The sequence below is a fragment of the Molossus molossus genome, unplaced genomic scaffold (genome assembly GCF_014108415.1).
Source record: "Molossus molossus isolate mMolMol1 unplaced genomic scaffold, mMolMol1.p scaffold_m16_p_21, whole genome shotgun sequence".
Lineage (NCBI taxonomy): Eukaryota > Metazoa > Chordata > Mammalia > Chiroptera > Molossidae > Molossus > Molossus molossus.
In genome coordinates, this window is record NW_023425357.1 from 7,873,526 (window position 1) to 7,884,866 (window position 11,341).

Genomic DNA, 11,341 nt, shown 5'->3' on the forward strand with positions numbered 1-11,341 from the left:
CAATCAACAAGCATGTGAAGAGATGCTTGACATTTTCAGCCATCAGGAAAATGTATCAAAACCACAAAGAGATATCACGTCACACCTACTAGGATGGCTATCAACCAAAAAGACAGATAACAGCAAGCGTTGGTGAGGATGTGGGGAAATTAGAACTGTTGGTCGGAATGTGCTGTGCCCTGGCTGGTTTGGTTCAGCGGTTAGAGTGTCGGTCTGCGTTCCAGAGAGACCCGAGTTCGGTTCCTGCTAAGGGCATGTACCTCAGTTGCAGTTTGTCCCCAGCCCTGGTTGGGTCGTGCGGGTGGCAGCCACTCGATGTGTCCCTTTTGCGTCGATGTTTCTCTCTCTCTCTCCCTCTCCCTCCCTCCCACTCTATCTGAACAAAAAATGGAAAAATGTCCTCGGGTGAGGATAAAAAAAAATTGGTGTGGCTGCCCTGGCCAGTTTGGCTCAGCAGTTAAGAGCGTCAGCCCATGGACCAAAGGGTCTTGGGTCCAATTCCTGGTCAAAGGAACATACCTGTGTTGCTGGTTCGATCCCCAGCCTGGTTGGGGTCGTGTGGGAGGCCATACAATTGGTTGCCTCCCACACGACCCGGACCAGGGCCAGGGATCAAACCTGCAACCTAGGTATGTCCCCTTAACTGGGAATCGAACCCACGACCCTTCAGTGCTTCAGCCAACACTCTAATCACTGAGCCACACTGGCCAGGGCTTAACTCTTGTTTAAATCAATGAGCCTATGGTAAAAGTGGTTTCATTATACATCATTTCACTTCGAGTCCCAGAACCTACCTACAGTGTTCAATGAGAACTTAATGTACACTCTGTGATGTTCACACAAGGATGAAATTGCCTAATGACACATTTCTCCAAACACACCCCTGTTGTTAAACAGCACAGTGACTGTATATATCAATACAAATACTCGTTTTTTTCAAATGAGGATGTTCCCTGAATACTGATAGGGAAGGCTCTCCAAGACTATCTGCTTCATGAAAAAGTAAAATGAAGAACAGTACATATAAAACGCTACCATCTGCTCAGAAAGGGTATGAGAGAGATACAAGAAGACATATTCTCAACGCCGTTGTATGTCTGAAGGAGTCAGAAGACTCCAGCACTGCACACTGATTCCTAGGACAGGCCCCGCGCAGAGGGGAACAAAGGTGGAAGGGAAACATTTCACTGCATATTTTTCAAAATAATTTTTGGCTTTTCAAGTCGTGTGAATGTACTAGCCATTTCCAAAACTAAATTAAAAAAAAAAAATCTGTTGGAAAAAAATAAGTATTATTCAAGCCACTACTAGTCAGGTAAACTGTTACTTGCAGCCAAACGCGCACAAACTAAAAAGCTCCTCAGGGTTTGTAAACGGAAGCCCTGGGATTCGAACCCAGATATCCCGGACACTGACGCCTGGTTCCCAAGACAGCCCACTGCCTCCTTGCTGACATCCATGTGGACTCTGGAAAACTGCGCAGCTGCTGGCGCTGACAGCCTTCCCTCCCTCCACCCGCCGGTGGTGGAGACACCTTTCTTCCCGGATTCCGCACGAGTCTTTCTGGTGACTGCGATCGCCTGAAGATGCGGTGCAGCGGGGCTCACACTCCCGTCGGGGCCGGAGCCAGCCAGAGACTGCAATCTCGTACAGCAGGCCCAACTTCTGGAATTGGCTAACTCGGGACATCTCCATGACAAGACACCTCCTGGCGTTTCTTAATCTCTCCACCTTCTCTAGGTCTGCGAGCATCTGGCTAACCCTGTCTGCGAGTTGGGTAGCAGGTGAGTTGCTAACTGGCCGGGCTTCCCCTCCAGTCCCTTCTAAACCAGTCCCAAAGCGATCCTTTTTTTTTTCTTTCAAATAATTTTTATTTTTTTGGAGAGAGAGGGAGAGAGATAGAGACATCAATTGGCCACCTACTGCATGTGGGGATTTGGCCCACAACCTGGGCATGTGTCCTGACTGGGAATCGAACCAGTGACCTCTTGGTGCACGGGTCGATGCTCAACCACTGAGCTACACCAGCCAGGCACCAAAGCAATCTTTTTTATTTAAGGTCATCATTCCCCTTCTCAGGATCCTTCCCAGACCTCCTACTGCCCCACAATGAAAGCCAAATGCTACCCAGGGGTACTGAGGAGACAGAGAGAGGACAGTAAACATCCCTGCCCTCCTGGAAGTCATGTTCTACCAGCAGGAGTCAGACTTGACATACAACACACTGTAGAGCAAAAAGGCAGAACAGGATGGGGTGGGGAGAGCGGGGGTGCCTTGTTAGCTAAAGGGGTCAGGGCCACCTCGTGGAGAAGGTGAGTTTGAACAGATATGCAGGAGGGAAGGGAAGGAGCAATGTGAACACATGGGGGAAGGGCACTCCAAGCAGAAGAAACAGCAAATGCAAAGGCCCTGGGGCAGAAACATGCTGAGGGTGCTTGAGCTAAGAGTCAAGAGGCAAGATCAGGCAGACCATGAGGCCTGGAGGGCCAGGGCAAAGACCTGAGCTCTATTCTGAGTCCAGAACCATGGAGGGCTCTGAGCAGGGCTGGGATGTGGTCTGACTTGGGTTTTCACAGGATCCTTCTGGATGCTGAGTAGAGAACACAGTGCAGGTGGTGAGAACGGGAGCAAGGAGCCCAGAGAGGAGGCAACGATGACAAAGGGTGAAAAGCAGCCAGATCTGATCCGATGGCAGAGCAACAGGGCCTGCAGATCTATTGGCCTGGGGTGTCAGGGAAAGAGCGGAGTCACGGGCCCTCCAGAATTTGAGAGGGTGGGAGAGCAGAGCAGCTGTGACTAGGTAGCCAGGCAAGGTCAAGGGCAGATGCACCTTTATAGAAGCTCTCTCGTTTGATCTAGCACCTTCTTCAGTTAAAGCCATTTCTCACTAAGGTACTCTAACGGTCCCAAAGCTGCTGATGAACTTATTAACAGAGGGGATGACCCCTGAACCAGGGCAGAGGAGGGGGAGGGTTGCTCACAGAAAGAGAAATAGTTGTAGGGGGACCATCACCCCAGAAATGTGCAAGACCTCCAAGTCTTTCTCTCATAGCAACATTTTTTGTATCTTGTTTCAGAATCTGTCCTGATCCCAAAGTCTAAACAGAGTTTCCAAGCTTATATCTGATTTTAAATCCTTAAACTATCTTGGGTATATGGTGTGAGGTAGGGATTTGATTTCATCTTTCTCCATAGGAATGACTTTTTCTTGCACCAGCTCCATTTATTAGTAGTCTCTCCTTTCCCCACCAACCCAACCGGTAGCCACTTTGGCCTCATTCCAGACATCCAGACGTGCCTGGCTCCTGCCCTGGGCTCTCCGTTCTATTCCATGGGTAGAATGTCAATTTCTATTTATTCCTTAATTTTAGAAACAGAACAGATTCAGCTGGACAGGTAATCAATCTATGCACTGACGCTGCAGAAGGTGTCTGATGGTCAAGAAAGTGGGCTGTCTTCAAAAGGCACCATGTCCCTCTGCTGGATGATCAAATCCTATTTTTTTCAGTATCCAAGTAAGTTGACTTATATATTATCAACTTTTTAATTATTTTTTTTTGTTAGTCTTCACCCAAGAATATTTTTTTCCTTCGATTTTTAGAGAGTGAAAGGGAGGGAGGGAGGAGGAGAAAGAGAGAGACAGAGGGAGAGAGAGAAAGAAACATCAATGTGAGTCCTGGCCGGTTTGGCTCAGCGGTTAGAGCATCGGCCTGCGGTCCAGAGAGACCCGGGTTCAGTTCCCGCTAAGGCCATGGACCTCGGTTGCAGTTTGTCCCCGGCCCTGGTTGGGTCGTGCGGGAGGCAGCCACTCGATGTGTCCCTTTCATGTCGATGTTTCTCTCTCTCTTTCTCTCTCTCCCTCCCACTCTATCTGAACAAAAAATGGAAAAATGTCCTCGGGTGAGGGTAAAACAAAAAAAAAAGTAAAAAACAAAACAAAAAAGAAACATCGATGTGAGACAGACACACCGATTGGTTGCCCCCTGCACATGCCCCAACCAGGGTCTGGGGGTCAAACCTGCAACCCAGGTACTTGCCTTTCACTAGGAATCAAACCTGCAACCCTCTGGTGTTCAGGCCGACACTCTAACCACTGACCCACACTGGCCAGGGCTGTATCATCATGTTTTTAACTAAATTACTCCTCCCAAAAGAGAGAGAGAGAAAGCACACATAAAAACATACTCAAGTCCTGGCCGGTTTGGCTCAGCGGTTAGAGCGTCGGCCTGCGGTCCAAAGAGACCCGGGTTCGGTTCCCGCTAAGGGCACGTACCTCGATTGTAGTTTGTCCCCGGCCCTGGTTGGGTCGTGCAGGTGGCAGCCACTCGATGTGTCCTTTTCACATCGATGTCTCTCTCTCTCTCTCTCTCCCTCCCACTCTATCTGAACAAAAAATGGAAAAATGTCCTCGGGTGATGGTTAAAAAACAAACAAAAAAAAACTCAAAAAGAAACCAAATGATTAAAGATAATAAGTGTACGGACACAAAAGGATACATATCAAAGGATTCCATTTATACGGATGTCCAGAAAAGGTAAATCTGTAGAGAGAAAGCAGACCAGAGGTTTCCAGAGGCTGTACGGAGGAGAAATGGGGAGTGACCGCTTTTGGGCAACGACTATGATCTAGATATACAGGCAGACAGACAACTAGACAGAACACTGCGAATGTACTAAAAGCCACCGGATTGCACACTTTTAAATGGTTATTTTGTTAGGTGAATTTTGCCTCAAAAAAAAAGTTAATGTAAACAGAAAATAAATATACAGATGAGGGTTGTATTCCTATCAGAGGCTCTTTCTAAACCACTGTATAAAGTTCTCTCAGTCACTTGAAGTGATTTGCCCAAGGTCACAATTTGCAACAGAACTGGCAAAAATTAGGCTAATATGTTTAATCATCAAGAAATTATTCAAAATATAGATTTTAGTTTTTATCATCAATGATGACCACTGATAAATAGAATGTCATTTTAAATGTTTGTTTTAAAATCTTCCTCACCTGACTTCCGGTCAAGACGGTGGCAGAGGTGACCACAGCACTCACCTCCTCCCACAACCACATCAAAGTGACAACTAAACTACAGAACAACCATCATTCAGAACTGCCTGACATCAAGCTGAGGGGAAGTCCTACAACTACGGAATTAAAGCAGCAGCCACTTGAGACTGGCAGGAGGGGCAGAGGTGGACGGGCTGGTCCCACACCCACGTGTGGTGGATAAAAATCAGGAGGGACACCTCGGCTGGGAAGGTCCTCCCTGAGGAGTGAGGGGTCCCCAACCCAGGAAGAGAAATCCCATAACATCTGGCTGTAAATACCAGTGGGATCTGAGGCTGAAGCTGAGGCTGCTGGAGCCCAAAGCAGCTCCTCTTAAAGGGCCTACGCACGGACTTACTGGGTCTTGCTCCCTCCAGGCTCCAGTGTGAGGGAGGCAGCCTGAAAGGCACCAGAGACATACAGGGAAGAACTGAGTTGCTTGGCATTGTGGTGAGAGCTGGAGAGGCAGCCTTGTCCTGGACAGACGTCCAGGTGGAGGTTGTTGTTCCTTTGGGGAGCCCTTCCCCTACGGGCAGGCACACAGCCCCCATATCTGGGACTCCAACAATCTGGCTCACACTGTTTGCTCGGCCCTAGTGATTCCCTGAGGCCCTGCCCCACCCAACTTCCAGGACTACCCAAGCTGTTTCCAGTGGCCTTACTGTAGGATTGGCCTGTCTTGGCTCCTGTTTCAGATTTTTCTGAGTTTTCTCAAACAAGCAGCATCCAGCCTCAGAGAGCCCCATACCTCTTGCAAAGTGGCCCCAGGCCTCGCGATAGAAGCAGCCAGCCTTGGTTCACAGCTTGGCTTTGCCTGGGCACTGCCAATGCCCAACACAGAAAGCGGCCATCTGGACATGGATTTGTAGCTTATGCCTGGTGGCCCCGGGGTAGAACACAGGCAGTGGCTGACCTTCCCCAGAGCCAGGTTCAGACCACATCGAAGCACCACCACCCAACCACTTCCACAAGTGACACACCCAGAGAGTGAACTCAGTGGGTACCAGAGCCCTGCTGAAGTAAGACTTGCTCTGTGTGGTGGGCCTCTGCACAGCTGATCCTCCAAGGCAGTAAGAGGTTGGTGGTCAGTGGGCACAGCCAGTCCTTGCAGCTGATCAGCCTGAGTAAATCCCTCCCATTGACATGCCAACAGCAATCAAGACTCAATTCCAACAGAAGAAGGTACAGTCCACACAAGAGGTGTACCTCGTGGGCCCAGCTGGGGTGATCAGAGAGGCTGTGCCACTGGACCCTACAGGACACCTACAACAATAGGCCACCCTAGGAAGTCTGGAGGCATAGCAACTCTACCTAATACAAAGAAACAAACACAGGGAGGCAGCCAAAATGAGGAGACAAAGAAACAGGTCCCAAATGAAAGAACAGAACAAAATTCCAGGAAAAGAACTAAACAAAATGAAGATAAGCAACCTAACAGATACAGAGTTCAAAACACTGCTTATAAGGATGCTCAATGAGAACACCAAGGAACTTAGTGAGGACCTAAAGAGCATAAAAAAGGACCAGTCAGAAATGAAGGATGCACTAACTGTAATAAAAAATAATTTACAGGGAATCAATAGTAGAGTAGGCGAAGCCAAGAAGCAAACCATCGACTTGGAATATAAGGAAGCAAAACATAACAATCAGAACAGGAAAAAGAAAAAAGAATCCAAAAAAATGAGGATAGTGTAAGGAGCCTCTGGGACAACTTCAGGCGTGCCAACATTCACATCATGGGGGTGCCAGAAGGAAAAGAGAGAGAGCAAGAAATTGAAAACCTATTTGAAACAATAATGACAGAAAACTTCTCTAACTTGGTGAAGGGAATAGACACACAAGTCCAGGAAGCACAGAGTCCCAAACAAGATGAACTCAAAGAGGCCCACACCATGACACATCATCATCAAAATGCCAAAGGTTAAAGACAAAGAGAGAATCTTAAAAGCAGCAAGAGAAAAGCAGTTAGTTACCTACAAAGGAGCTCTCATAAGACTGTCAGCTGACTTCTCAAAAGAAACTTTGCAGGCCCAAAGGGAGTGGCAAGAAATATTCAGAGTGATGAAAAGCAAGGACCTACAACCAAGATTACTCTATCCTGCAAAGCTGTCATTTAGAATCGATGACCATGTAAGGAGTTTCCCAGACAAGAAAAAGCTAAAGGAATTCATCACCACCAAACCAGTATTATATGAAATGTTAAAGGGTCTTCTTGAAGAACAACAAAATGATGAACAATAAAATGGCAATAAATACATATCTATCAACAATTGAATCTACAAACAAAATGAACAAGCAGAACAGAAACAGACTCATAAATTTAGAGAACTTTTTAATGGTTGCCAGATGGAAGGGTGGTTGGGGGAATGGGTGAAAAAGGTGAAGCGATTAAGAAGTACAAATTGGTTGTTAGACTGACAAACCTCAAAGGGAAGGGTGGGGGAGATAAACCAAAGAACTTATATGCATATATGCATAGCTAATGGACACAGACAACAGTGTGGAGAAGACAGGAGGGGAGTGGGAGTGTGGAGGAGGGGGTTAAGGGGAGACATCTGTAATACGTTCAACAATAAATATAAATTTAAAAAGAAAACAAATAAAATAAAATCTTCCTCCCGGGTTCGGTTCCCGCTAGAGGCACGTACCAAAAAAAAAAGAAAGTAAAATAAAATCTTCCTCACCTGTTTTAATTAAATTTACATTGGGATGTACATTTTATAATGTGCCAGTGTCGACATATATGTACGTTGTTTATAATTAATAAGTGACAATGAAGAGCCTGGACTTTGGAACCAGATCTGTATTCAAATCCCACCTCTGCCACTTCATTGATCTGTGACCTTGGGCAAGTCATTTCAACCTCCTTGTACCTGTTTCCTTCTTTGTAAAATGGGATTAAAAGTAGTGCCCACCTCCCAGGGCTGTGAGAATTAAAATGTGTCGATATGTGGAATTATATATATATATTTGAGGGCACATGCTAACCATTTTTACTGCCAAAAGTGTTGCATCCTCGACCAGGTGAACAACCAACAGTAATTAATCATGTTGACAGCGTGTAACTCTGATACGATATGATATAAAGGGCACTTGTCCGCTGTGGTCTTCCTGCCAAAACCCCAAACCCCAATCTAGTCATGAGAAAAACAACAGCTAAACCCCAAGTGAGGAACAGTCTCCAAAACACTTGACTAGGACTCAAAGCTGCCAAGGTCCTCAAAGGCAAAGAAGGTCTGAGCACTGTCAGCCCCAGAGCCTAAGGAGACATAACAGTGGCTCTCTGGATGGGATCCTGGGGAAGAAAAAGGACATTAGGGACAAGCTAAAGAAATCAGAATCCTTTCTGGAGGGGGTTGACGGTACCTGCACCATGATGGTCTCTCAGTTGTAACCAATAGACCACAGTGATGTAAAAGTTAACATTCGGGAAAATTGAGTGTGGGGTATGTAAGACCTCTGTGCTTTATGTTGTTGTTGTTAGTCCTCACCTGAGGATATTTTCCCATGGATTTTTAGAGAGAGTGAAGGGAGGGAAGGAGAGAGACACAGAAATTGGTTGCCTCCCGCACGACCCTGACTTGGGCCGGGGATCGAACCCACAACTCACTGGTCCACGGGCTGATGCTCTAACCGCTGAGCAAAACCAGCCAGGGCAAACTGTGCTATCTTTGCGGTTTTTCTATAAATCTAGAATTCTTGGAAAAGAAAAAAATTATATATATTTTAAAAACCTCAACAGTCTTCAATGAATCTTAAAAAAAGAAAAGGCGTTGATAGCTGCAGCTCTGGCCGGCCTCCTGAGACCCTGGGCTGGCCCTCTGGGTCTGCCTGATGGAGCAGACACAGCCAGAGGGATCCGCCTGTCCCTCAGAACTCCAGAAAAGGCCAGAAGCCCTTTGCCTTCCTTGTTCTCTTACAATCTCAGCCCCACACAGCAGCCGCTCATATCCCTCCTCAGAGCAAAAGCCCAAGCCCTCAGCACAGCCCACCAGGCCGTGCACCATCTGTCCCCATTCCTTCTTTGTCCTCATCTCCCACCCTCTTTCCTTCATTCACCCCCTCCAGCCTCCTCAACATTCCTCCAAGTACCAGGCACACGCCTACCTCAGGCCCTTTGCACCAGCTGCTCCCTCTGCCCGTGTCTCCTATTCTCCATTGTCACCAGGCCAGCAGACTCCAGGACCGGATTTATGGGTTTACGGCTGCTATCCCTACCCCCACCTGCACCTTCCACCTCCTCTTGTTTTACTTTTCTTCAAAGGGCTGATTACCATCTGACATGCTGTAAATGTGATTTATCTTATCTACTGCTTGTCTCCACCAAGAGGGGTGAGCCCAGGTTTCTGTCTGTTGTGTTGGCTTTGTGTAAACACTGACTGAATGGCTGCAGGGCTGACCAACCGGGGGACATATCCACAGGCTGACCAGAGACCCATGGGGCTGGGCTCAAAACGGGGAGAACCAGAGGCTCAGACTCTCGGATGGGAGTGAGACTCAGGGGCTCAGAGGAAACCTGGTAGTGGGATGTGGGAGAGGTGAAAGGTCACAGGATAGTAGGTGAAAGGTCACAGGAGGGGGGTGAATCTGGGCCTCAGCACAGAAAGCCGGGGTCAGAGAAGGGAGAACTGAGCAGAAGTGCTGATGGGGCAGACGTCATGTGGGAAAGAGCAGTTCAGAGAGACAGAGGGACAGCAAGAGGAAGAGGGACAGAGAGGTGGCACATCTCCACAGGACTTACCCTCCCTCCACCTTGTACACCAACCCAAGAGGCTAATTAATCCAGTCAGTCTATGCCAGTGGTCCCTGCCCACTCAATGCCAGGAGCCACCCCAATTACAAGACAACCAAAACTCCAGGCAAAGGTGCAGAATGTCCCCTGGGGGTGACACCGCCCTGGGAGCCCCAGCAAGCCCAACAGGAGCCCACACACGGGGGACAGCCCCCCCCCCCATGTCCACATGAACAATGTAGATGTCTGGTTCATGGACGCTGTGCAAAAGAACATGTCTCAAGACCACAGGGCAAGAGTTAAGGAGCTAAAACCTGCAGCAGGGACTGAGGTAATGGCTCTCAATCCTCACCCAGGAAGAAGGATTCTAGAACACGCGATGTGGGGCACACCTCTGTCAATTTCTATCTGGCATCATGCACAGCCTGGGGCTACTTTCTCTATAATTCCACCCTTATGAAATACGGGGCAGAAGTGGACCAAAGAACAGGTTCTAGAATGCACTCCTGAACTGGAAACATCCCAAATGTCCAACAACAGGAGAATGCATGACAGCGTCAAGGTACACCCAACACAATGGACTACTACACAGCAATAAAAAAGGAGCCAACCAAGTACTGATACATACAATGCAGAAGAACCTCAAAAAGAAGATGCCCAGTGAGAGAAATGCCGCTGGAGGGTTTCACATGCAAAGCACCTCATCTATGGGGTTGGAACCAGGAGGGTGGCTCCCTGGGGGCTGGTCAGAGGGATGAGAAAGGACACAAGGCATCTTTCAGGAGGGTTCTGTTTTCCTATCTAAGAGCTGGTCGGATGGGTGTGTCCACTGTTTGTAAAACATCCAGCCAGAGGCTTATGATGTGTGTACTTTAGTGTGTGTTGTAATTTAACCAAAAGTTCTCAAAAGGGGAAGAAAACAATAAAAAAGAGTAACTGTCACCCTCATCCACTGCTGCCAGAATGTAAAATGGTACAACTGCATAGGAACCAGTCAGGCAGTTCCTCAACAGTTGAACACAGAGTTATGCTGTGATACCCGAGACATGAAAATGCTTCTCCACATAAAAACCTGGTCCTGGCCCGAGACATGAAAATGCTTCTCCACATAAAAACCTGGTCCTGGCCGGTGTTGTACAGTGGTTAGAGCACTGGCCCACACACCGAAGGGTTTTGGGTTCGATTGCTGGCCCCATTTGGGGCGTGTATGGGAGGCAACCAACTGATGTGTCTCTCTCACATTGATGGGTTTCCTCTCTCTCTCCCCCTCCCCCCTTCCACTCTCTCTCTAAAAAACAAAACAAAACAAAATCAAACCTGTATACAAATGTTCACAGCAGCACTACTCATAATAGCCCAAAGGTGCAACCAATCCAAAAGCCCATCTACTGATGAGTATGAGCAAAATATGGCCCACCAGACAGTGGAACACTATTCAGCCACAAGAACGAACGAAACACTGACACCTGTCACGGTGTGGACAAGCCTAGAAAACATTATGCTGAGTGCAAGAAGCCAGTCACATAAGGCCACATACTACATGATTCTGTTAATATGAAATCTCCAGAA

The 11,341-nt window shown here is 47.6% G+C and overlaps 1 protein-coding gene across 1 annotated transcript in view; it reads right to left on the reverse strand.

Annotated features, from left to right (window-relative positions):
• BICRA (BRD4 interacting chromatin remodeling complex associated protein) overlaps positions 1 to 10,973 on the reverse strand; it is a 50,533-nt gene extending 39,560 nt beyond the window's left edge. Inside the window, exons 1-2 of the mRNA XM_036274181.1 lie at positions 10,889 to 10,973; positions 10,401 to 10,844 (exon numbers count right to left, since the gene is read on the reverse strand). The gene's annotated coding sequence lies outside the window, so the exon portion shown is untranslated. The remainder of the gene's footprint in view (positions 1 to 10,400; positions 10,845 to 10,888) is intronic.
• Positions 10,974 to 11,341: the final 368 nt, after the last annotated feature.